This window comes from Stigmatopora argus, chromosome 9 (assembly GCF_051989625.1).
Source record: "Stigmatopora argus isolate UIUO_Sarg chromosome 9, RoL_Sarg_1.0, whole genome shotgun sequence".
Classification (NCBI taxonomy): domain Eukaryota; kingdom Metazoa; phylum Chordata; class Actinopteri; order Syngnathiformes; family Syngnathidae; genus Stigmatopora; species Stigmatopora argus.
The window spans coordinates 2,930,987-2,957,709 of NC_135395.1; the positions used below are offsets into that span (position 1 = coordinate 2,930,987).

The following is a 26,723-nucleotide window of genomic DNA, read 5'->3' on the forward strand; positions in this document are numbered from 1 at the left end:
GAGCTTCTCCCTGTGCAGCTGCAAGTCAATTTGCGTACGTATTCTTATGCATAGAAAAAAAAGTGTTAAGAGTTCATGGTGGATCAGGAAACAGACTAAAATAAACATCAACAACAAAATAAACCCACATGGTGGGAGATTTTCATGAACAAGAACTGTATGGATGTATGAAACAAGGCCCCCAACGAGAAATATCACGAACTCCTTTGGACCTATTCATCTTTCCTCCAAGTACATAATTCATAATCATTTTGTAAAAGTAAGGCCATGCATATAACTGGTGATATACACATGAGGCTATTTACAACTGAGCAGGTAATAAATGAACTCACTTAGGAGAAAGGAATGTTCGGCATACAATAACTGTTTAATGTTGCAAGTAAGCGACAAGCAAATAGTTTGTCCAAGTAAATCACTTCATAGTCATTCAGCAAAGTTACACATAAATTAGTCATATTAATAAATCATTTATGTACTGAGTTGCAAATTTTGATAAACGATCTTTTTTTTTTTAATTGTGTTCCAAAATGAAGTGGTCAACTTGCGCCTTAGTTCATTCATTTTGTCAGCATTTGTTAGAAATTGAAGGTCAATTTTGAGCCAAGAAAGATTTAAAGAGATAGTCTTGTTGGACCAAAGCCTCCCTTCCTCAATAATGCGTACTAAACTGAAGGTGAAGTACTGGACTTCAGTAAAGGCTGTCTGGAGCACCCTCAATTTTGTCCTTTGTATCAACAAGACGCATATAATGGATTTTGACTTAATTGTTTTGACAACAATGCCAAGATCTGCAGGCAGAGGTGAAGGAAGATTTACTTGGCAATAAATCTGTGTAGAAACAAACATTGATTTTCCTTCTTCTAAAATTGTCCACCTACTTGATTAATAAGAAATTTCACTGTGAGAAATGTGTCCCTCTAGGTGACCATCAGCTTTTCCGTTGTGAGGTTTTGCCTAACCTCGTCTGTGTCGTAGCTATGCCAGTGTGAATTCTCTACCAAAGACAAATGTATGTCGTGACTTTTACACTCCAAAACTAAATCATGCACTTTGAATTTTAATTTTTTTGCATTATTATTCAGGGGACAATTAAAAGGGAAAAATCACAATATTTCACAACCCATTGGAGACAAATTAAGCACTCAGAAATGACCGCAGCCTCTACGTGATAGCTCTTCTCTCTCAGCCCTCCAGCTAGCTACGCTCTTTCAGAGCATCTCTTCACATGCTAAAAGACGCACACGCCACACTTCTCGTGACAAATTAATCTCATATTTTAAAGAAAGGCTAAGTGCCTTGACCAGTAAGGCTCTTGAGGCTCTGATCCTTCTGTCTTAAAAACCGGAGAGGCAAGGTATCGGAGGTACAGAGGTGTGATGGAAGACTGCAATTGTATTTTCACAATACTATTCTCATATGAGAAATCTATTCTTCTTAAAGCACATATAGTTCCTGCCGTTTGCCCATAGCCGAATAGAGTAACACAAGAGGGAATCAAGCGCTGGAGATGCCGTTTGACACAAAGCCAAATACTTAAAAGTAAATTGCCGCAGGCATACATGCTACACCCTGGCCAGTCTATGTGTTTGTGTCTGTGTGCATGTACGTGCTTTCTGGAGTGTGCATGTGCAATATGTGTGTAAGACTTGGTCTGTGCCAACAATGAAGACGATTTTAGTTTTTATATTATTTTTGTTCTATATTTTTCCTTCTACTGTGAGTTTACTATTAACATATCATCTTTTACATAATATTGTTTTATTGTATGAAGAAGCATAGTGGAAAAACCCATAAATTCACACTAAATCTTAGAAATAATTTCTCTACTTCAAATTAGCAAGGGTCATAATACTCTCTAATTTTGAGAACATATGACAATCCTTTTTCTTTATTTCATACAAGTAACATGAATTAAATTGGCAAAGAAATAATGCTCAACTTTTAGGTTATAAGCCTACTTAATGAGTAGAGATTAATAGTTTTAATTTCACACTTGTACTTGTTTTCCTTTTTTTTAATAAAAGTTCTGGAATTTCTTTTCTTCAAGATTTATAATTGCTAACCGATTGGAATACATGTTAATTAGCACTGCACAATTTGTAAACAATCCCCATTGGTGATGGAGCGGCATTACATTACAGCAAGATGGTAAATATTTGAACTTGGTTATAAATGAAGTGTATTTACGTGCATTTGTGCATCAAAGAGTCTAGTCATCTCAACGCTCGAGTAGCAAGGCTTCTATTACTTTAAAATTATCGCCAGGGTGGTGAACATTTCAGCTTTTCTAGCAATTATCTTCTTATAAAATATGATGGACACGCAGAGAAAGAAGTGGGTGGTTAGATGTCACACTGGGCTTCAAATTGCGTCTTACTGCAGTGGTGGGTGTAGTGCTCTGAGCAGTTATTGTGTTATGAACATCCCCTGTGCCTCACACATTGTCCTCTCACTAATTCATGACCTCAAATTTATTAAGGAAAAGTTGTTTGGCAGCAGCATTGTGGGGCAGGGAAAAACGTCTGAGCAATTCCACGGGAGAGGAGAGCATTTACAGTGCCATGGGCAACAGAATTCCTGAAACAAAAATTATTAATAATGCAGGGTGGATAACAAAAAAGAACAACTTTAACCCCTACCCCCTGCTGTTTGGTACACTACCGTTCCATACGAACACAATGCAGTTTCACGTAAACCTCAGGCATATAAAAAAAGTATCACACACAATAACTTTTCCCCACATGGGGCAATGGACAAGATGATGAAAGGCAGCACTCTAAACATTGTAGAGGCTCTGTCACACTGGAATAATGAGACTCCCAAACATGGAAATGAGCTTGTAGGCTTCTATATATTTCCATCACGCCATATGTGCAAATCGTCTCGTAACAGGGCTAAAAATTAAAAAATGAGAACGCAACAGCTGAAGGAGATCATTAGTATCGTCGCACTGCTGGCACCAAACTGCTGCCGAGAAGTCAACCGATGCAAGTTACTATGATTAAGAGGAAAATGTTAGACAGATTGATTAGCCATGTTGGATGACTGACAGAAATGTCAATGCTTCATCAGTGGTATGAGCTGTGTGTATAATTGGTCGTGTGACATTTTAATTCAAAGAGCAGCCATAATAGGTGTGGCATTTAACCACTTCTGCTCTTAATTACCATTGATAGAGAGTAAAAAAAAAGCCACCATATCCAGATAGCAAGATTAACAGACACACATCAGCACATTATACATATGACTCTCTCGCTGTGTGTGGGTGCGCGTTTACGTATGTGTGCCCGTGCTTGTAAATTCCAGGTTGTGTGTGGGAGTGTGGGAGATAGGTCTTGCAGCTTGTTTGTGTGTGTGTGTGTGTGTGTGTGTGTGTGTGTGTGTGTGTGTGTGTGTGTGTGTGTGTGTGTGTGTGTGTGTGTGTATACAGTACCTCACCGCCAAGCACAGATGCTCTGTTATAGAAAAAAAAAAGATGAAAAAGCCAAGACAGACTGTCTTAGTTCACTGTCAATAAGGCACACGCCAAGAAAAATAAAGAACGGTTTATGCTTCTTCCTGGACATGTTCAGGTATAACAATGTCACGTTGACATTTGATTTCTTAAATAACAGTAAAAAAAGAATGATGTACTATAATTATCAGAAATAAGTACTATAATAACATGATTGTAAATGTTACAGTAAAAATAAATGAAAATATAATTTCTGATGAATGACAATTTGCATTTAAATTGAAAACATTTGATTTGCTTGATAGAGCAGATTAACAAAATACATCTTTAAATTGTTTTTTATATGTGTGCAGATTCATTAGTTTTTGCATAGAATGTGTTTTCCGTAGTTTATTGAATGCAATTACTGTGTGAAAAGAGGGAGGTTTCCTGTAAATCTATCGAAGCATATCCACACTGGTGCAAATTATGTCAGCTTGATAATAATTATGATTTATCCCAACGCATTTCGCTTCCCTTAATTATTAGCCCTCATTCCCCCACTTTTTGTAAAGTCTTCTGATGTGGAAAAATAGATTTGCAGTACAATAATCTGGATATGGAATGTTTTCTTTTACAGGCGCCATATTTAAAAAGTGCAAAATCTCATTTGCCCTCTTGACCCGTAAAATACACACACGGCCTTATATTCCAAATATAACACTTTTGCATTGCATCAAATCAATGAAATATGACTGTTACAATTGCTGGAACAGCTTAAAGTGAGAGAGCTCTAAACCTTGTGGACCTAGTGGCCCTGTTGGCATCATAAGGCTACCTCAGAGCCGATGGTGACAGAGGGGCACCAGCCAGCATTTGGAGCAGCTCAGGGCTACTAGTGGACCGAATCCAATGTGGCACTTTGCAAGCATGAATTAGAAACAGTTGTCACCGTTTGCGGCGCTTATTTCACAGTATCTTTTCAGCATTTGCAAAGTATACTACATCGAGAGGTGCACGGAGCATGATTAGCACGCGCCCGTGTAGCCTGCACACTCCAGCACGCACACTATAAACAGCTGCTGATAATTTCCTGTGAACTCACGCTGTCCCAGCAGTCGAGCCGCCGTCAACCGAGCAACAGTGCTGACAACCGGCAACACGCCGTGCATGAGTCCACACGAGGCCAGGGACACGACACTTACCTTCCCAACCTGCAGCAGCCATTCCGCTTTTCCCGTCCAAATCCACGCGTAAGATCCAAATGCGGAGCTATCCCCGGCAGAATGGGAACCCCGTGATGTTGTGCCTCGGTGAAACGTGGCTGTTTAGACGCCTCACGGTGGTTCCTCGGAGTCTGCCGGTGTGGCTTCGATGTTGACGGCGCCTCCGGCGAGATGTCCGCAGAGGCGATCGGGAGTCTTTTTGGGCAGAAGAGCCAGGCGGATGCGGTGACAGGACGGAGCCCGGCAAGCGGCGATTAGCAGCACTTGAACCCGACCAGACTGACTGGTGTTGCTGAAGCTGACGATGCTCCGTCTCGCTATAACAAGCATCCGTGGATCATACCACCGCACCGCGGACAAGGGGGTGTGGCACGAACCGCGTTGCCTGGTGCCATATTAGTCATATTAGTGGTCCCAGTCCCAGTAGAACAGGGGTGGGCAAACTATTCCACAAAGAGGGCCGCAGTGGCTGCGGGTTTTCAATCCAACCTGTAAAGGGGACACGTTTTCACCAATCTGATGTCCTGCAATTGCAATCAGTGAATTGCAATCAGGTGCTTCTGGTTTTCTGCAAAAATCTCATTGGTCAAAGTGTCTGCGTTTGATGGGCTGGAACAAAAACCTGCACCCACAGCGGACCTCATGGACCGGTTTTGGTCTCCCAAAATTGCACTTGAATGGCTATTTACGGGCATCGTGCTGTGGAATGTGCTGATTTTATTATGAAGTCTTTTCGACCTTTAAAGATGAGATTTTGTACCCCAATAAGTCCAATAATTGTCCCTTTGAGGTGCATTAGTGTCAATTATAAAGAAATGGACTCCCTTGTATGTGACATGGCAAGACACTATACCTCATTAGTAAGAGGATTTATGGTCATGCACAGTAACATTTTGAGGTGATCTTGAAAAGCTTTGGCGTTGCAAAATGCATTGAGATTTGACAATATGGCAGTTTTTCAAAGATAATGAATTGAAATTGACACAAAAGGGGCAACCCTGAGGGTGTTTTTCTTCTGCTAAATTAAGTGCTTAATGACTCCGACCTATGTGCTCTATGTGATGCATCCATGTGGGTATTTACAGCTAGTGGTACAAACAAACTGTGAATGACAGGTGTCCTAATGATGCAGTTTATTATTTCCCCAAAGCCCAGCACGCGAGGGGCTACAAACAACCATTCTGACAGCTGCTTCCATCTATCTGTCTTTCAGCCTGTCTCACCATATCCTCAGAACGCCACAGCAGCATGCATCTTTTATCAAGATTGGTTCTGGCACTTTCCCGCAGTTTCATCACTGATTCTGAAAATTGAGGTTGCATTCGGGTGCGTTGTACCAGAGCGCTGAAAAGAGCCCACCGACCCTGTGAGAGCAGGTTTTGCTCAAAAATACTGTAAAAGCTGCTTTGTGCCACATTGTATCTCTTCCGTATCATCTGGGGATGTATTGTCCTTAAGTGGCTGCCAGGCCCAATTGCAGCAATGCCAGTAAAAAGAAAGTCCAAAGACCTTGAAAGTTTCTGTGCTTGCCCACAGAGTCATAATGACATGAGCATTACACCTCAGAGGCTGGGTGAAGATTTTTTAAAAGAGATGATCTTTTGGCCGCCAACACATCTCGCTAAGGTATCTATCTCCTTGACAACCAGCTCATTTCTGAAGATTTGAAATGTCACAATGTTTAACTGGGATTTTTTTTTCCAAACCCTTGTATCTCAGTAAAAAGAACTAGTTAGATGGAAGAGGATTGTGGACTTTTTTTGTACAGAAACAACATCCTCATACTGTACATTATTCCATAAAACTTTTACATTTGTGATAAACAATGATGGTGTCAACATATCTCTGAGAGGTATCTCCTTGAAAATCAGCATATTTCTGGAGATTTGAAATGTCACAATGTTTAACTGTGATATTTTTTTTCCTAACCCTTGCATCTCAGTAAAAAGAACTAGTAAGATGGAAGAGAATTCTGGACTTGTTAGTACAGAAACAACATCCTCATACTGTACATTATTCCATAAAACTTTTAAATTTGTGATAAACAATGATGGTGTCAACATATCTCAGAGGTATTTCCTTGATAAGCAACACATTTCTGAAGATTTGAAATGTCACAATGTTGAACTGTGATTTTTTTCGAACAATTGTATTCTAACTAAAACAGCTAATAGATGGGGGACCAGCATTGGGGACTTGTGATGACAGAAATAAAAGCCCCATACTGTACATTATTCCAGAAAGCCTTTAAATTAGTGATAAAAGATATATTATTTCCCCTTGGGGTTTGATAGTGACAATTGGTGTCAACGTAGATTCGCATTCATGGGAGAAAAAGTTGACATTTTAGTGTAATTAGGTTCCCGATGTAACCAAAGTGTACTCATCTAGCGTCTGCTTCTCCCAAATTTTATAGACACAATGCTATTGTGTCAAATTAAATGCCATCAGATGATAGTGTGGATTGAATTCAATTGCAGAAGCTAATATAGGAAGACCTCAAATGGTAAAAAATGTCAGTTGAAACAAATAGAAGAGGCCCATTTCCATAAGACCATGTTTGCTGAGCCAATTATCCTTGCCCTATTTGGATGACACGGAAGCACAGCTGAGTGGGATGTGGCTCACAGAGGTGGATTTAGAGCTGCTATTCCATGAAAGCGATTTGAGGGTGAAGAGAAAGTAAATGTTGCTGTTGTGAATGCTAAGAAGGGGAGTCTAGTGAGAATAAGTTTGATGGGAAGTTGTCCACAACAGTCTTTTTTTTTTTTACATTACATTACAGTAAGTGGCACATCTTAAGACCAAATACACTGGCCAATTTCTTTTTTTTAAAACAAATTATTTGCACGTGTGTGTACATGCAGTATTCATTTTTCGTGTGCGGTCGATTGGTCGCCGGTCTTTTGGTCGCCCCGACCGCACCAACGGGCGACCAAAAGACCGGCGACCAAAAGACCGATGACCAAAAGACCGGCGACAAAACAAGGTAAAACAACACGGTCTACGCATCAATAAAAGCCAACAATGGCCATGAGCAGTTTCACTGAGCCGACGTGTGAATGTATAAGAGTTTGTATGTACATGCGTTGTCCCTTTAAGAAGCTACGTCCGTCAGGGTCTTAGCAAGTTCTCCAACAAAAAAACAATAAAAGTCCGGGAAATTTGGAGCTTTTCTTTAGCCTAATAATTACTAGGGCATTAAGTATGACTAAATAGTAATTCGCAGTTTGTATTTAGGGAATTTGAGCAACGATTTAAATGGTAATTATCACTTACCTTCCGGGCAACCAAAAAAACGGCGACCAAAAGATCGGCGAACAAAAGACCGGCGACCAATCGACCGTGTACCCCCTTTTTGGTGGAGATTGAGCTCTACCGTCTCTCAAATATGTTATTTTACTGCTTGACACAAAACCTTGACATGGTGGTCAATAAAGTCTGTTTATGGAGGAATAGGTTGTTAATTATAAATATCTATCCATCTATTATATTCTTTATAACATTTGTCATTTTTGTTGTTCCCTTGATCATATTCTTCTTCTTATCCTTTATTTGATGGAGTTCAAAGGGAAATTCTTGATTTTGTGGCAAGCCTTGCTGTTGTAGGCACGTGTATGTTGTGAGAAAATGTACTCAAGATCTTTATTATTTGGGTTTAAAGGGGGTTCCTCTGGGAAGAACCTATTTTACCTGTGGAAAATGAAATTGTTGAGTCTCACTTTTGCAGCTATAGCAACTTCAATTGTGCCGAGACCTTTTGTACATGGGAAATTTGGTGCATTGAACCAGAAGAATGTTGGTCAGGTCAAAGGTCCCCGATATTGAGCGAAAGAACCTGAAGGCTTAACTCGAAAATTTTCACTTAACTCATCGTTGATGTGTTGGGTGGAATGGAGGTCAAATGTTTTAAATGTATAAGTTACGAAATTTGTCATGTTAGTTTTGTCGCTTTGTTGTTTACTTTTGTGCTGGTTAATATCAGATTAAGTAAGCCATGCTACATCACTTCACAGCTGGAGGCCCTTTAAATGTTCATTATTTAGTTGTGTAGATGCAACCCGTTTTTCTTCCCTGAACTCGTTGTCCCTTGTAGGCTGTAAAGCATTGGTCATTGATCAGAGCTTGAGCATAGGGTGATTGTGGCTTTCTTTATTAGATACTAACAATTATCCTTTCAGGAATTTGTGGCAATTCCCTCTCGTAAATTATTGCTTTAGTTCAGGTTTTGTCTCCCATCTCCTTTACCCTTAATGTTGTAAAAGAAATTCTATTATTGTTACCCTTTTTAAAATGTGTTCTTTTCTCCCTGCTCTGTTTCCTCAACTCAATTTACATATTTTATACAGACAGTAAAAAAATAGGAACATATATTTTCACACTGATGTGTTTGTGTTGTTCCATTCTTTAACTTTTGTTTTTTTCAGTTTTTTTTGTTTCAATATTAAGATTTAAACTTTTGGTCAATTAAGAGTTTGTATAGCAGTACATGTTTCCGAAAGGTATTGTGTAGCCTGAAAAAGCTGTGCAAGAATTAAATTGGTATTTCAGCCTCTTTTACCAGCCAACAAAGAGAGAACAAAGAAAAAAACAGAAGTAGCATCTGCTTAATCATCAAAAAAAAAAGAATGAAGAACATTTCTTATTCAGAAACCATGTGTGAACTCATTTTAAAGTGTTGACATTCTCCTTCAAGAGCTTGCCTTATAATTAGTTGTTTCCCTGAAAGGCCATGACATTAATAAAATTGACAATTCACATGTAGAGTTTGTACTGTTACAGGTTTGAAAGAAAGCAATATTTTAACCAATAATGCAATGACATTCAATAGTTATTGAAGTGTGAGTCCAGATTAAAGCCACAAAGGACACATTCATGAGGACTTCATTGCACCAAAGACTGGCTCCGAGGGTGCCGTAGTGCAGTTATTGATTTATAAGGCGTATCTTTATCCTTACAGTATGCATGAAAGCAAAAGGAACATCAAGAGAATCATGTCGAGTGATGGAATCGAGGCTTTGTTCTTGACACATGCGCACACGCTTTGGTCCCAAAATCAGGGCTTTCTACTTCTACTTCTAAAATCTGGGGACGAATCCCGTGTAGATCAAAGTGCGTTTGTGTGTGGGGTGGGGCTACATGTGTGTAGGGGTGCTAGTGGGTGTGTATATTTTTTGGTGGTGGATACGGGAGGGGGGCTTTTGTATTCGAGTGCCTGTGATTTTGAGTGCTTTTCTCTACGCGAGCAGTAAAAAGCCCTCAGAGAGTGAATGCCACCCTAAAGCTTCAGCACTTTTACTTTTATCACCATATACTTTTTTTGCTCTTGTTGCCCTGCTTACCTGTGACAGGAGCGCTTTTTAAAGACACCACACTGCATTTGAAACGCCACCAACTCCCACTTCTATCTCCAACACTCCCAAGCTTATGTACACAGTTGTCAGTTGCTCAAATACTGTAGATCCCCTAGCCTTCTCTCCCACTCCTTCCCAAACTGACTCCTTCACAACTTTGAATATTTAAGAAAATGTTTTATGCATTCCACAACTGCCCACGCACAGATATAGCCCTTAAAAGACATAGTGAAGCTCCTTTTAGTTGAGATCATACTGTATGTGTGTCACATGTCTATCTATCCGTTTTTGATTAGTGTATCAAGTCATACCAAATAGATTTGTGTCCCCAAAATAATGTTGTAATTCACAATAATAGCATCACATCCATTGTTTAGTAATGTCTGCGGGTAATATATGTATATATATAAAATGCAAATATAAAACTTTGTGAAAGTAAGGCATGCCAAAGGCCACAGTGGCTGCAGTATACTGCTCTTGAGTGAATTAATCACAAGGGCCGCCCACTCACCTAAGCATTTGTCAGAGAAAGAGAGGACACAGTGAATGAATTTGCATATGTTTGAAGATGTATTATTAATTCATGCCAATGAGACTTTGCATAAGGCGGACTGGGTGAAATTTGAAAGGAGTAAAAATAAATCTCCAGTAAGCACAGTGAATGTTTGATCTTGTTTTGGCTTTATGTTAGTAAAATTATAGCGGTGTCCAAGCTGCTTTCACTGTCGACGTTCCGTAAAGGCTGTGCCGATAACAACAACAGGTCGTCGAGGATGGCCTTATCTTATTTAATCAGCGTGTGTTGAGCTAAATAACAAGCTACTATTAGTGGCCAGCCAGCAGCTGCTGTTCACATTCACAAACAGCCAGTCCTAAAGGTCAAACACTGATAATGAGTAGAGTGAAAGTGCTATTACTAATTAAACGAGAATCTAAAATTTGAATGGCGGATTAGGCTGATGTGTGCAAGCAAACGGTTGGACTTTGTCCTTTTACCATTTTGCTACTGTCTCATCCGAGTACCACTGTGAGGACATATAGCTATTTAAATTAATATCCATAGGCCAAGACTGTATATATGTCGACCCTTAAGCCAGTTGTGAATTTAATTTGGGATTTTGTTTACCTGATGAGCTATAGTAGATACAAACTTAAAAGCAGATTAAAGTAAGGAATGTTGAAAGTTGCTTGCATTCTGAAAGTATTTACTGGAAGTGACTACCTGAGATGGGCCAGACATTTTATCAATGCTGTACTATTTTAGGGAATCAAACGTGAGTTACCTGCTTTTCCTCAATAGACGTAGTATGTCAATAATACATGAATCTATGCTTGGGTCTGTCAGTGTCTATGTGCTTGGCTTGACATCACAAAATGGATGCACTCATAAGCTGAATTTTTGTGTGTGTTTATACATTATTTTCCTAACTATCTGAAGTTAGTGAAAGTCACAAGTTGCATACTTAAATATGTACATCTAGTTTAAAAAAAATGAAATAAAGGGCATTTAGACTAGGTCTTGTCTTGTGCTTTAATGCTTCGGTGGCAATAGTTAACATTGATAATGTTTATAGATATGTTTCTAAAGTATAGTTCATAACACCATGTAAGCTGTGAGAAGTAGTTTGTGAATAATATGACGTGTAACTCCCTGCTTGTGTCACTTTGGACTAATCATACTGTAATTGCATGTTGTGAGTGAAACAGTGAAAAGGGGAGAGTCAGCCAGCTGTTCTACATCATAAAACTGCTACATTTACTGGATTTTTTTGTCTACTAGAGTCGAGCTTCTTCTGTGTGAGTGATTAGGACCACCTTCACTCACCATTATGTTTTTGCACAACCTATTGGAATGTTCTTTGTAAGCTTCAATAGAGCATGCGGCAACTCCTATATGTTTCGTCAAATTTAAAGGAGTGTTTCTGCATGTTTTCAAAAGGTCAGATTTTACAAAGAACCTTAATATGTTTATTTGATAGCTGACACTCCCTCAGAATATTAATTACTATATGTTCAGTTGGAAAACGTGTACTAATTTTCTCTTCACATGTTGAAAACGTGACTTAAGTCAGCATTGCAACTTGACATGGAAGAAAACATCTTTCTCTATGGACTGTTGAATTGGCAGAGTTCCCAGCCAAAGCATCCCTCATAGCTTCAATGTGTGCATTTGATGGGAACAATGTGTTTCAACATGATTCTCCATCTCCTTGTGCCCTGTGATTGGCTGGCCACCGATTCAGGGTGTCCCCCGCCTGGTTCCCATAGTTGGCTGGGATAGGCTCCAGCACCCACCGCGATAAGCGGTTCAGAAAATGATTGACTGAATTGTTTAGTAAAGAATATGTTGGGTTTGTGTTCTTTTGGGGTTTATTTTGCGTTGATTAATTCCTGACTTTTTTCCTTGTCATTGTGATTTTCCATTGCTTTAACCTGCTGTTGCAACCCCTCATGCGTCTGAGCCTATCCGCTGCCTTTTGTATCAGCCACCTGTTCCTTTTTGGTCTCTTTAATTAAACTTTTTAAGTTACCACCACCCTGTCTGCTCTTCCTGTTTCCCTCCCGTTTGCCTGCAATTGGGTCCATCCCCGTTTACACACTGCACTCCATGACAGAATAAAGAAATTACATTATAGTTGCTAATTGTTGTTGCTAAAATGCTCCTTTTTAAAAGATATAAAATCTTCTTTAAAATCATTTTTTTAATTTTCATTTTGTTCAGAGAATGAGATGAGGTGAGACACTTAAAAATATATATTTTTTTATTATTTAGCTATTTTGATCAGTTGTTTGCCACATAAAATATTATCGATGCCACATAAAATATTATCGATGCCACTGATGAAGACACAGTACATCCTGACGATAATCTCCTTTGGGGAAAGTATGACCGCAGAGCCAGGATACTAGAGGATCCTCGACCACCGTTTATGGTAAATACTACAGGCTGACTCTGAAGAGGAAATCAATGTGGACCCACCAAGAATCGCACAAGCACAAGTAATTTCATCACCTCTTGCCTTGTACCAGATAGCAATGACTGAGAGCAGTTGTTACATGTCCAAACCAGAAGCAAAAGCATTGAATATCAATTAAAAGAAATCGAATGCTTGATCTATCATCATCATTCTGACCGCCACACTTTTCACTCTCGTGCACTGGCATATTCGAGTGTGCAGACGTGATTCAGGAAGACAGCTGCAAAATAAATTTGTTAGTGCGGTTGTCAGTATGAATACGATAAAGCTATTATTATCAGAACGGCTTAAGGTTCCAACCTTTTTTTAATGTTTCTACGTGCCTAACCTACAGTGACAAAAGCAAGAACAGACACTCCTATAACTAAGTAGCACAGATGAGCAGCATTGGCTGAGAAATATGAAACTGCGAATTAGTGGAGGCTGACATAAATGATGCTTTAAATATGAAGCTGTGAGAATAAGTGTGGTTTGAATAATAAAGTATATTAGATGTTGCTTTATGTTTGTTTTAATCACATTAAGTGCTGAGGCGGTGGCCTGGTGGACAGTGGATAGCATGTCAGCCTCAGAGTTCTTGGGTTGACGGTTTGATCCCAGGTGGGTCCTCACTGTGTGGAGTTTGCATGTTCTCTTTGGGCTTGTGTGGGTTTTCTTTGGGTTCTCCGATATCCTCTGACATCCCAAAAACATGCAGAATAGGCTGGTGAACACTAGAAATTGGCTGCAGCACCCCCCGCAACCCTTTTGGTTTGGAAAATGAATGTGTTGATGCAATCAACTATTTTGTATAATACCTGTATAATTCTCAAAAATATATAAAAGGATTTTTCTCGTCTCCACACATCTTTATTTAATAATATTCATAATAATCAACATTTTTGGTGGTGAACAGTATTTACTGCACCAGTTGTGTAACTGTTAACCGATAATTTCAAAAGCAGGGCGCGGACACTTAAATTGCAGTCATCAATCAGTCAGTAATTGCTTTTGGGAATATTGCTCTAAAGTACTGCAATTTAGAAGATGCATTGAGATTCTGTACACAGTGCTACACCAGTCACAAAATGGTCAGTTTATTAATGTTTTAATTTTGCTGGGGTCATCAACAAGGCCATTTCTATTGATGACGCACTGCAAGCTGGCCAATGCAATTTTGAAATGTGAGCCCAATCATAAAAGGGCCAAAATTAACTGTTAAGGCTATTGCCCACACAAGAGAGCAGCATATTTCCTCCACAGATCTAACACACAATAAATGTGTGTATTTCTGTGTGTATGTTTATATTTCAAATACGTGGTGTTTGGTCTTACTGGTATCTTGGATATAATTTGACGCTGACACATGTGTGTGGGTGGTAAATTTAAATATAACGGTTACGCATTCAGCAGCCATGCAATTTCTAGCTGGTAGTATTTAAGATGCTTAGAGGGGGCTGGAATTCTGTATTGTGGGTTGGAATCAAGCAGACAAACGCACTGAGGGGTTTTGCCCATTAGGATGAAGGGTACTGTAAATATAAAATAAATAAAGGCAGTGCTCATGGTGCCTCTTTCAGACACTTAATAGATGTCCATGCAATGATGTTGATTTACATCACTCTTGCAAAAAATACTGCACATGCAAATTCTGTTTTTCATCCAGTTTCTACATGATCCAATAACGCATTCATTGTATATACTTAACACACAAGCTATCTTTCAACCTCAGGGACTTAGCTCAAGCGCCAATGACAGTAAGCGTTTACGTTGTTCAAGTGTCCTTGAGCACTTTGTTTAATCCCCACCTGCTCAAGGGGCAATGTTGTTGTGCTTACCAGTGCTTTCTATGGAGGCAAGAGGGACATGAATTTACCCTTCTCGAACTACAGTTTCAAATGAGCCTGATAATGCTGTCCATGGTGCTGAAATATTTAATAGAGAATCCACAACCGTAAACCTTATGCCTCCTCCTTATGAATTCAAATCTGTTATGGAGTGCGGTTAAAAGGGAGAAGGGGTGAGATTAAACACACTCAAAGATGACCACATGCATGCGAAAAAAAATGACTTTAATCTTTTTGTGGGCGATGTTCACAGACCCCAGCTATCAGTTCAATGCAGAGATGGATCTTTTTGAAAGGGAGGTCTATCAAGGTAAAACAACAAACACACACCCAAAAATATAAAATATTATGTATTATTTATTTAAAGTGAAGGCCATCCAATGGTGCAGTTGTTCTTTCACCTCACTTCAGTACGGGCACCATAGGATCAATTCCCACTCGGTGGTGTGCTTCTGGGTGCGAATGATTGTCTCTCTCTATATTTGCCCTATGATTGACTAGCGGCCAATCTAGAGTGTAGTCAGCCTTAGCCAGAATTCACCTTGGATAGGCTCCAGCACCCCGCGATCATAACATCATTATAGGGGTGTTGAAAATGCATATTCCATGAATGCTTTTTATGCTTGATAATAGTATGCTTAAAAATTAAAAGAAAACTAATTGTGTCAGATAAATTATGCAATATCCTCCTGACTACTAGGAAAAAAGGAAAAAAATGTTGTCCAATCACATTTATTTTGAAATTCCCCAATCTATGTGAAGTAATTGGAACACATACTGCAAAAGAATTTGGTATAATTGGAAAGCTCTGAATGTCCTCAATAGAGCACAAAAGGAGTTAATGTGATTGGATGCACTGGGTGGGAGATATTTAGGTTTAGAAATTTGAACTACTGGTAGTCAGGAGGATATAAGTTATTGTATAAATAATGATGAAAAGTAAAGGTAATTTATTTATTTATTTACATAAAAAAGATGTACAATTGGGAAACTCTATCCAAGACAAGTTTAAGGTGAAATAGAAGATGTGTTTGCGCATGTGTGTGTGTGTGTGTGTGTGCGTGTGTGTGTGTGTGTGTGTGTGTGTGTGTGTGTGTGTGTGTGTAGAGGAGGAAGAGGGGTAAAAGCTTCAAAACACATCAATTGGTAATGCTGTGGATTTAAATGATGCATGTGTCAATGTGGGAAGTGCAGGGTTGATCCAGGAAGCATCAATGGTCCCTAGGGTGTCAGAGTGCACTGTGCTTCCCATCCCTGATTGGTCATTAGTTGGGAAGGTGTGAAACACTGTCACATTAACACTTTCACACATTGCCTGTTAGGAGGATGAAAGTCTACTGTCTGACACATGTATACGCTCACGCACTAGCTCAAAATATTTTCGAAAAGGGACACTAACACTAACACTAACACAGATTGCTAATTCATTTAGTTACAGTCGGTAGTTCTACAGATAGATTGTTTAGGTCTATGTAATATGCGTAATGGGTTTAAAGATCTCACAGCTGCTGTGTGAGGTCAATGAAATGATCCATTGATTCAAATGAAGAAGAAAAAAATAAATACAGCAACACCATCGCAACTGACACAGCCTGTAGCAACCAACATTCACACCAGTCAGAATCAAAGGGCAACCATGACAAACAATGTTGCTGGGATTTAGTCCTCGCCCAATTTGTATGACTTTGCCTTTAGCCAAAAGTCATGAAATTACATTTTGTTATCAGGTGAGAGCATGACAACATTTTGACGGGACATCCTTTGGGTAACAGGACAATTTTCATGAGTATTTGTTCCAACTCCCAACTGTAAAACCATCTTTTACCTCCAGTTACAAAATAGATATGATTTCTGAATTATTCCTACAGTTAAGTAACATTAATCTAATTATTTACCTTTTAGTTTTAACTTGAAATAACTCACAAATCAAACCATAGCCAGCAGTTGTTTACCCTGCAGAAGTAAACACAAAGAGTGACAAACAACATACAAATATGTTGAATATTATGTACATGTACACCAGACCATAGGATAGCTACTGGCCTTCACCCCATGCCCCATTTGCTGTCATAGCAGAAGAATGAAAATAAATGATGGCTCCATTCCTCAGGGCCTTGTTGTTGCGTCAAGCGTTTCATATTATTACAAAAATATAACACAGACTACGATTAAGTCATTATTTTACATGATAATTTAAAGTGAAATAAAAAAGGGAGCTTGCATGATAATGTTGTTTATGCCTTACAGAAGAGCTTTTGAAATTAATGCAGCGCTGCTATGATGTTATGGAGCACACTGTGTGTCGAGCTCAGAGCACCAGAGGTCCCTGAACTCCCTAGACTGTTCTTGTCGGGAACCAAAGGCATATCTGCAGGCTGCCACATCACACACTTGTATCATTCTGGAGCTAGTGAAGATGAGCATGAGCTGTGAGGTACTGGGTACAGAAAGATTCAAATGCATCGACTCCCAGGAGAGAACCATTTTCTCTTCTCCAAAGCCTGAACATATTGCATTACGCTAAAGGGAGTTTGAATCAGTGTCATATCTGTTGGAGGCTCGGGTTTTGCCTTGCAGATAAGTTGCACGAGTTGTGTTCTACCCGGTGTAGTTATTTGCGTTCATAGGCTATCTGAGTCAGACGAAACACTAAACGTGAGAGAAAATCTGTAAGCAGTGTCAATCAGTGGTAATGAATAATATCATTTGAGGATAATGAGAAAGGGCGCTGAGCATCACACTTACACACACGATTACTGACAACTCTCTGACTCTCAATGTAGCAGAACTAATTCACACATACAAATGTGTCTATCAAAAATGATGACTTCACTTGAGGCTAATTAATAATCAAATAAGCCTATGAGCAGTGAAACACAGAAATGATGCGATGTGCCCGACTTGGGGAGGTTCTCAAATGTCACTGATTCTTGATATTTTTGTCACTTCATCTGTCAAGAGTGACAATACATTCTCCTCACTCTCACTAGACTGACGTTTCACAACTGCAGTAAACACGAAGTAAATACTGTTCATTCCAGAAGTATATTTGGACAATAACAGAGTGTTTGCGCCTGCCACAGAAATGTGGAAGCCCAATTAGTTTTTAATTTTATTTTGGTAGCCTTTCAAAAAGGGAGGTCACAGTCACACATTGTTCAAATTCTCCTGAAACAAATTGAAAAACTGTTTTATTTTTCAGTAGCTTTGGTAAATTTGCTCCCCTGTTTTTTCCTCAGAAATTCAATTATGTACGACTTTACAGAGTCCATACTATTGAAAACTAATGTAATACATGCTTGTATACAAATTATATGCTCACTCCTTATTAATTGTAAATGAGTCAATTGTGACATTCTGCTCAAAGATTTTGCGCATTCATTCAAAGAATCTCATTCTGAATCAGTTCAGACCTATCTTAACAATGACCACCATCGGTGCTGTCAACCTGCAGAGCCAGTGTAAATTAAGATAGAGTGCATTGAAGATGAAGGGGTGGTGAAAAGTAGCTATCTCGGCAGATTGAGATCTATCAAGCACAGAGTCTAAAAATGTTATCAAGACACATGGGAAATGTTTTAAATTATTTAGAACCACACATGTTATACTGGAGCCACCACATGATGAACTGGTTCTACCCCAGACTTTGTTGTGGGCAGCGTGGGATCAATCCCCACTGTGTGACGCTCTGATTGTGAGTCTGAATAATTGTTTATCTGTAGCACATCCTTATCATTTGATACATTTAGTATACGCTTTGCCTGAAATTGAACCCATGCTTGCTTTACACAGAGTTGCCATCATTTCATTTCTTGACACCAAGGAAGGACGTTTTGTTTATTCTTATTCAAAACAAGATGTGCCGAAGTGTCTTGGAGTGCTTGTCCTTTCTTGTTTTTGACTGTAGTGATGAGATTGTGAACGTGTTTTGGATACTCTGACATCCCAAATGTATTATCCCCTTTAGAGTTGGGATGTCCATGTAATCAGGGCCTCTGAATGTAATAAAAATGCAGAAAAGACAAAGAAAGGGCAGAACACCGTTGGGGAATTGTGACATGCGGTTCTGAATCACTGTCCTCCTTCCAAGTTTGTGTTTTCTCTTCATTTCTGCATGCTTTTATAGATGTGTAAATGGCAAACCTGATACTTTCCCTTTGTTTGCCTTATGACAATTTCACCTGAAGTCTGCTGGGATAGGCTACAGCACCCTGACATATATCAGCGACATTGAAAATGAATGAAGGAATAATATAGTGCTCTGCCTCTGTAGCTTCTACTATTAGGATAAAGTCTATGACTACTTTGCTATTTTAGCAGACTAAACATCTAATTTCTATCTTTTTTTCCTCTGGGTAATTGAGAGTATAGTCTTTGTCATAAAGTTCACATCTATGTGTTATCATATTAAGGGCTTGATAGGAGAAAATGTTTAAACTGAGTGTACCTTTATAACAGAATGTTGACTTTAATTAATGAACTGTTCACATCAGAATTCATTTACTCCCAAGGCATTTAGCTCACATTTGCATTCAGACCAAATGACAATTAGTATAATCTCTTTGTGGGTTTAAATTCCCCGACTGTCAATAGAGCGGACAAGTTAGTATGCGAGAAGGTCAAAGGTTACAGCTGCTGCATAATTAAAACCGGAAGTCCAATAATTGTGTCTATGCCTACTATAGTATCTCTGAATGTGTGTGTATTTGCGCGTAAGACATTGCAAGACAATACACAATCAATTTACTCAGTTTATGGTGGAACAATTAACAGTCTTACATGCCTTTTACTGTGTGTTAATAGTCTTGGGTGAGTTTCAGGATTCTATTCCTGAATAATTGGACAACAGCGAACAAACTCTAAGCCTTTTGCTCACACTTGGGCAGAGGAAAAAGTTGTATTGATCCATGTCTGAATCTCTGATCAATCAGCCCAAATCAGTCCCTGGGGGAAGAAGTAGGGGAAACAGGTGACAAAAGATGTCTCTATGACTATATATGTATTCATCACCAGGGTGAGACGTGTTTAGCATCTTAAGCAGCATTCAACTTTCCCGATATCCTACGCCTAAGTGGACTCCTCTGCTCACCGGGTAGAGACAGCCCAACTCTCCAGGTGACTTCGGTGGCAGAAGAGCCGGCTGTGGCTTCTTGTAATTGAGTTGAATAAATGATTGCGTTTCCTGCGGCGGCTGCGGCCTTCAGCTTTCTGCCTGGCTTGAGCCACCGCCGATTTGATTAATTTTTAATTAGGAGGGGAAATTGCAGGCCTGTTCCACCGGGACCTTTAAGACATCTGTGCATTTGAGATAACATTCTTAAATACCCTGAGCTTCCCAAAAGTGGGAGCAGAACTTGGTTGGTCCGGGACAGAAAGAAGGTCTGGGAAAGTTTCTTGTTTGTTAAACTGGGCACACAAAAGTGGATAACCAGGCTGTACTTGGCCCTCTTCACCTACTTCTGGCGTTCAAGGCCCAAATTCGAATTCCTCAAAAAGAGCGTCTTGGCAGGTTTATGTATGTCTGGTGCAGGGCTGAGTAAATAATTCGAAATCAATATTTCTTTCAATTTAGCCTTCTCACAGTCATAAAATATAACATTAAATCCGTGGTTCTTAACCTGGCTTCGACCGAACCCTAGGTTTTCGGTGAGTCGGTCTCAGGGGTTCGGTGGAGACTCCGCCGCGGAGGTCAAGACAGATCGACATATCATGTCTATACAAGATAACATGCCCCCGCTTGACCATCACTGACTGCAGATGATGAGACGTGACATTGTTTGGCCAATCAGTGCTGCAAGGAATTCAAATATCTTGAATTAGAAAAAAAAATCATATTTTATTATACACTTAAGTAGGGTTCACTGAATGCACATATGAAACTGGTGGGGTTCGGTAGCTCTAACAAGGTTAAGAACCACTGCATTAGATGAAACATGGTACATGTGCTGCACAGTTTAATGTTTACCCAAGTTCCAAGGTTGTAAACATAGCCTGAATAGACCTGCCGTAACTGCAATAGCAGTAACTGAAAAATTCAAATGTTGTTATTCATATTGAGACTGTTGCAGGAATTTCAATAATACCCCAAAATGTCTTCTATGTTTGTCCAAGGCATTATACAAAGGACTGTTTTCAAAACAATACAATTTTAATAGCAGACGGATACACAGATTACCGCTTGATGCTATCCCAACTCTCAGAAGCACGGCACAGGTAAGCTGAAGTCAATTTTGGCACGCTAATGAAAACATTTGAAAACATTACGTTGCCATTATTTATCTAAGAGGTTACAGGGTGCTCTTACAGAGTACCATATCATATATCAAAAAATTATACTACAATGCAGATTATTTTAGCATTGCATTTGTATGTTTTTAGCATAAATAACACCCTACTACTACTACCAGCATGCATAAAAATCCAGTCACTTATGACTGCTAGGGCTAATCATTACAGGGGATAGGGCCCTCACCATGAGTTGATCTTTTATGGGATTTACATTTTTAAAATTAAGTTGAAGTATTACATATGGGTATGTTTCTACCTGCTTTAGTCTCCCCCACAATAATATGTGGATTGTTCGTTAGAATGAATGTCACCCAGCGTTACTGCGAGACCTTAGATTTGATCCATCCATCAGAAAAGCAGATTCATGTCACTATCGAAGGTTGCTTTAATTGAATGATTGATTGGTACTTTTACTGCTAGACACACATTTATGAAGCAGACAGTTTATTTGCACATGCTATACTAAGAAATATATATTTTATCTTGCCTCGTGTCATCTGATCTCTCATACATTTACCTTGAAAACACTGTGGCTCAGCCTTGATGTATAGCAGTCAGACTGCGAAAGAATGTATGTAGCATGCTGATGCTCAACAGCCAGTTGGAAGATGTTTTACAGCCTTGAAAAGCAGTATGTTGTCACAACGTGTTCAATATCACAACACATCAAAATTTATTGCAGGCTTCCAGCACTTTTCATTCATTGTACTTTACTGCTGCGATAAAACACATTGATCCCCGCAAATAATACTTTTTATTATTGAACATTATCTTACGCTCTCTTTAATCAGAATTATTACCTATCTGGAATGGATGTGTGGAGGGCATCATATAGGCAGATATAGGTGACAATATAAAGACTGAATTATGCTATACTCGACTTTATTGTGTGGGTGAATGAAACTCTATCAACATCAATGATGAACTCTTCATGTGTTGTGTCTAAGAACAAGCTGACCTATTCTTGCAGATAAATTGATTTCTTCCAGAAAATGTGGCACAGAATGGAAAAGATACCTCAATTTCTGTTCCGTTCTTGAACAATATCAACAACAAGATGTGACCATGATCAAATATAATTCAGCCGATGTAATTATAGATTGAACACTGCTGCTGGAGCTGATGTAAACATTTCAACATGTCATTGTTGTGTTGTTGGATTTTATAAGGTGCATCAACAGCCTAAAAAACAATCAGTGCTTCTTTGAATTTGTACAATACCACGAAGAAAAACCATCCCTCACAAAGAACAAAAATCCCACATCTAAAGAACAACGCTTCGCTACATTTTTGCTTTCGTTTAATTTCATCATATGTAGCCAAAAGTATTAGAGGAGGGCATCGGAGAAGCCAGGTGTTGCACTTTTGTTTGTGATAAGCAGTCCTCAAATTATTTGAATGGCAACATTCATATAAACTATGAAAACAGAGATTTAAATTAAATATTTAATCAAATTAAAAAATTACTTACATATAAAACAGAATTCCTCTGGCAGATTTTCAAAAAATACAACACAACCCATTACAAAAGGTTTCCTGACTTGAAGTTTGTATAGATATAATATAACAATGTATCGCATAGGTAACTGTTAAAAGTAAAGACCATAAACTATACAATTTGATGAGTACCAAGACATGTTTTCCATATTCCTTCCATTTTGAGCATAGACATCATTGTGAAAGTGTTATTATTCCATAAAAGCTGAAGAAAATGCTAAACATGCTTATAAAATACAGACTTTCCAATTGTAATGTCACTCCTGATGCCTCCTTTTGCTATTAACGATCCACAAGACTTCAACAGTCAGTTAAATAAAAAAAATAAAAAAAGTAGTTTAGATTATCAGTGGATAATTGAGTGTATAACCAGAGTTGTGGCAAAATATGATAAATAGTTATTATATTTTTAAAAATATTGTTTTTTTGTGACTTACATCAAAGCATGTACTTATTCTTCCAAGATCAAAGGTTAATGTGTGATTTTGAGGACTTCTTTACAGTTTTTTAGGGGTTAAATCGGTGCCAACAATGTTTTGGATGCAGCATTTTTTCGAAAGGGCCGATGGCAGAGCATGGAAGTGTCTAATTAGGCTGCTGTCCAGAAGGCTGTCATGTGTGTGAGAAACGCCCCGTCTTTGGCATTTAATCTAAAGTTGTCAAATCCACTTTGTATCCTCTGAAGACCCACCCCCAAAGAGGTGTATACAACTGAGGGGAAACCTGAATGCATTGCTCCACATTTTACTTTTCAGGCATCATGTTGATACAGTATAACGCTCTGGTTTACATGAATATAGTAGACCACTGAGATGAGTTCATTCATTCATTTTTTGAACTGTTTATCCTCACAATTGAATTGAATAGAATGCCTTTATTGTTATTATGTAAGTATAATGAGATTTAAAGCTTCACCATGAAGTGCACCAATAAATAAATAAGTGGCCAACATAGATAACTAGTCAACATGAATAAGTGGTCACATAAATAAGTAGAGACGTACAAAAAGTTACTAAAATGCTTAGCAGCTTATGGAGTTTTAGTGTAAGTACAGGGTTGCAAGGGGTGCTGCAGCCTATCCCAGCTGACTTCGGGCCAGAGGCGGGGGACACCCTGAATCGTTGGCCAGCTAATCGCAGGGCACAAGAAGATGGACAACCATTCACGCACACATCTATACCTAGGGGCAATTTAGTGTGCTCAAGTAGCCCAACCAGCCTACCCTGCATGTTTTTGGGACATGGGAGAAAACCAGAGTACCCAGAGAAAACCCACATAATTTAGCCCGGAGAGAACATGCCAACTCCAGATATGTTGTGAGGACCCTGGGATCGAAGGCCAGAACTCTGAGGCCGATGCGCTAACCACTTTACCACATACAAAGGGCAGGAAAGATGATTATACTTTGGAAAGTGTATAATTAGGTAAATCTGGATGACTAACAATGATTGCAGTTTACCAATGTAAATTGTATTTGCTGGCTGAGTGGAACTTTTAAAGTATCTTGACCTTTGCCGACTTCTGTTTTTAATGAGATGCTAAAGAAGTAAAACACTTAACTGCAAGGGCAAACAGTGCATAAAACAATTTCTCCTTTGTTTTACAAAGTCTAGAAGTCGTCTGATAGTATTGTTCACAATTGCTTTGCAGAGACAGCCAACCGTTCACAATGTTGCTGAAGGGGAACCGAACCCACGCTGCTACATTGTAGATTTCAGGTGTTTTACATCCTCTCGAATATGAGTTTCAAATATTTTGACATGTACACTATTTTGAAAAGGACGTTATCAATTGACAGCTCTTTTAATATCCTAACTGCGAATATACAGCATTCTTTAAAAAAATCCTTAAATTTGATCACAATTAAAAAGTCCAAATTTGAAAATGTGCTGCTCAAAACATGTTTTTTTGTTTTCATAATCATCTAGCTGACTTAATGAAGTTAATTTAAATGTCATTTTCCCTTTTGATTGTCATGTTTACGGTGTACATAAGCTGTACATGAATCATAATCATATATGGCAAGCCTTACTGGTCTCCAGCATTGGTTTTAATATCCAGTTTGCAATTGAGCAAGGTTCAGATTTTTTACGTACACCACATCTCAAACTATATTTTGTTACGTTCAGCCTCGGCTGCGGAGTGGAGTGGAACTCAGAAGCAGGAAGCAGGCAATGGAAAAGGAGTGCTGGTGCACAAACCTAAGATTTGATGAAAAATATCAACAGAAAACACCTTACAAACTCAGGCTAGAGAAGATTTTCAAATGTTTCTATACACAACAGGAATCTGCTTTGTGTCTCTATGAAGCTATAATGCATGCATTTTTGTCCCCTTACAACTTGTAGCCTTGGTATTTTTGGCCAAAGCCCTAATTCGCAATTTTATTTAGCACCAATGCCACATTTGGAAAAGGGCAAGAGGGACATGATTTCGTTACATTGTTATGTTCACGCTGCAGGGTGTGATGCTCAATCTCCCCTTTTTATTCAGCCTTTCACATTTGAAAAACATGAGATTTTGTGCTTGAACTGACTTGATCGTCTTTCAATGCCTCGCCCTCCTCGAGAGGGCAAACTTTCCACCGCCCACAGTGAGACGTACAGCCCTCAGCCCCATCAATATGTTACATATTTCTCAGTTCTAACTTCTAAAGCATCTTGTTTTTGCCACCGATTATTTATGGTTCATTTATTAGCTGGTGTTTGTGCGGAATGGTCGTCTGAGTAACTTCCAAACGTTGCTTGTAGCTATGGATAAAAGTGAGGTGGGTCTTTTATCTCCAACTGGCGGTAACTGTCTGTGCGAGTAAAAAGAATATACTATATAGACTGATGGAAATAGGATTCTTGCTTTGTTGAAAAATAAAAGTTTGCATTTCTTTCGTGGCAAGAATGGACTTTCATATAAAACTAAGACAATGCATTGAAAACAGGAATGCAATCAATACAACATGACCTGGCCATTCCCAAATCTTCTTGTTTGAAGCAACATAGCACTGATACAGCGGTTAGCCAAGCACACATAAATGTTGTAAAAAAAAAAAAAATATATATATATATATATAAATATATATATATATATATATATATATAAATATATATATAAATATATATATATATATATATATATATATATATATATATATATATATATATATATATATATATATATATATATATATATATATATATATATATATATATATATATAACAACAACAGTAGTCAGACAATGACAGGCAAATAGCCACAACATTTTTCGCTATAGAACGTGTGCTGGCAACATATAATATACATATTTAGACATGGGACAAGAAAAAGAGGCAGCGATGTCCATCCTGTCTTGTTGTGTGTGATGTGACCTTCTCTAAAGAACCATGAAATGCCTTTCTAATTAGGCCAATCACATTTTGTGCTGAGAAATGTGACAGCTTGATGCAAACAGTGAAAATTGCTCCATTAAAAACGTTTTGAAGGGAAACACGCACATAATTGATTTCAAAGATACTACATAAATGTCGTACAAAAAAACGACTGATTGGCTGGTAATACACTCCCATTATGTCCAGCCTGTCATGAACCCATGTGACAGCAAGAAACATTCATTTTTTCGATGTAGGATTTTATATCTTTGAAAAAAAAACAGCAAGGAAACATGTGGTACATGCAGAATCAACCTATTCTATTAATCCAATGAGACCCAGTGCTTCATTCAGGTGCTTTGTCATGTCATTATTAATATTAGCTGCAAACATGGATTTGATAGAGCTACATTGCTTAACAGAAACCTCATATGCCTGCAAGGTGGGCTTCATTAATCAACTGGTAATTATTCGGATATGAATTTTCCCATTGGCATGCGAAGCCTCCCAGCCAGTTTCTCACAAGAACATGTGCATAGTACTACAAGCTGATCTGCCTGCTTCTCTCTCCAGTCCACATGGGCAAATGTACATATTCAAATTCGAGGCACCCAGCAGAGAGTAATGACCTTGATTCCACACATAATATGATATAAGCCGAACCTTTTTATTTCATTAATGCAGCGTACGAGTAGTCCTTCAAGCCCTGTAGTTTCTGCCTTAACATTTAACCAGTCTTTATTGCTTGCTGACGAGGC

General features: G+C 38.7%; 1 protein-coding gene across 3 annotated transcripts in view; it reads right to left on the minus strand.

Annotated features, from left to right (window-relative positions):
• LOC144082106 (teneurin-1-like) overlaps positions 1 to 5,165 on the minus strand; it is a 147,932-nt gene extending 142,767 nt beyond the window's left edge. For all 3 annotated transcript variants that reach the window (XM_077608959.1, XM_077608958.1, XM_077608957.1), the window contains exon 1: positions 4,639 to 5,165. The gene's annotated coding sequence lies outside the window, so the exon portion shown is untranslated. The remainder of the gene's footprint in view (positions 1 to 4,638) is intronic.
• Between the last annotated feature and the right edge of the window lie 21,558 nt (positions 5,166 to 26,723).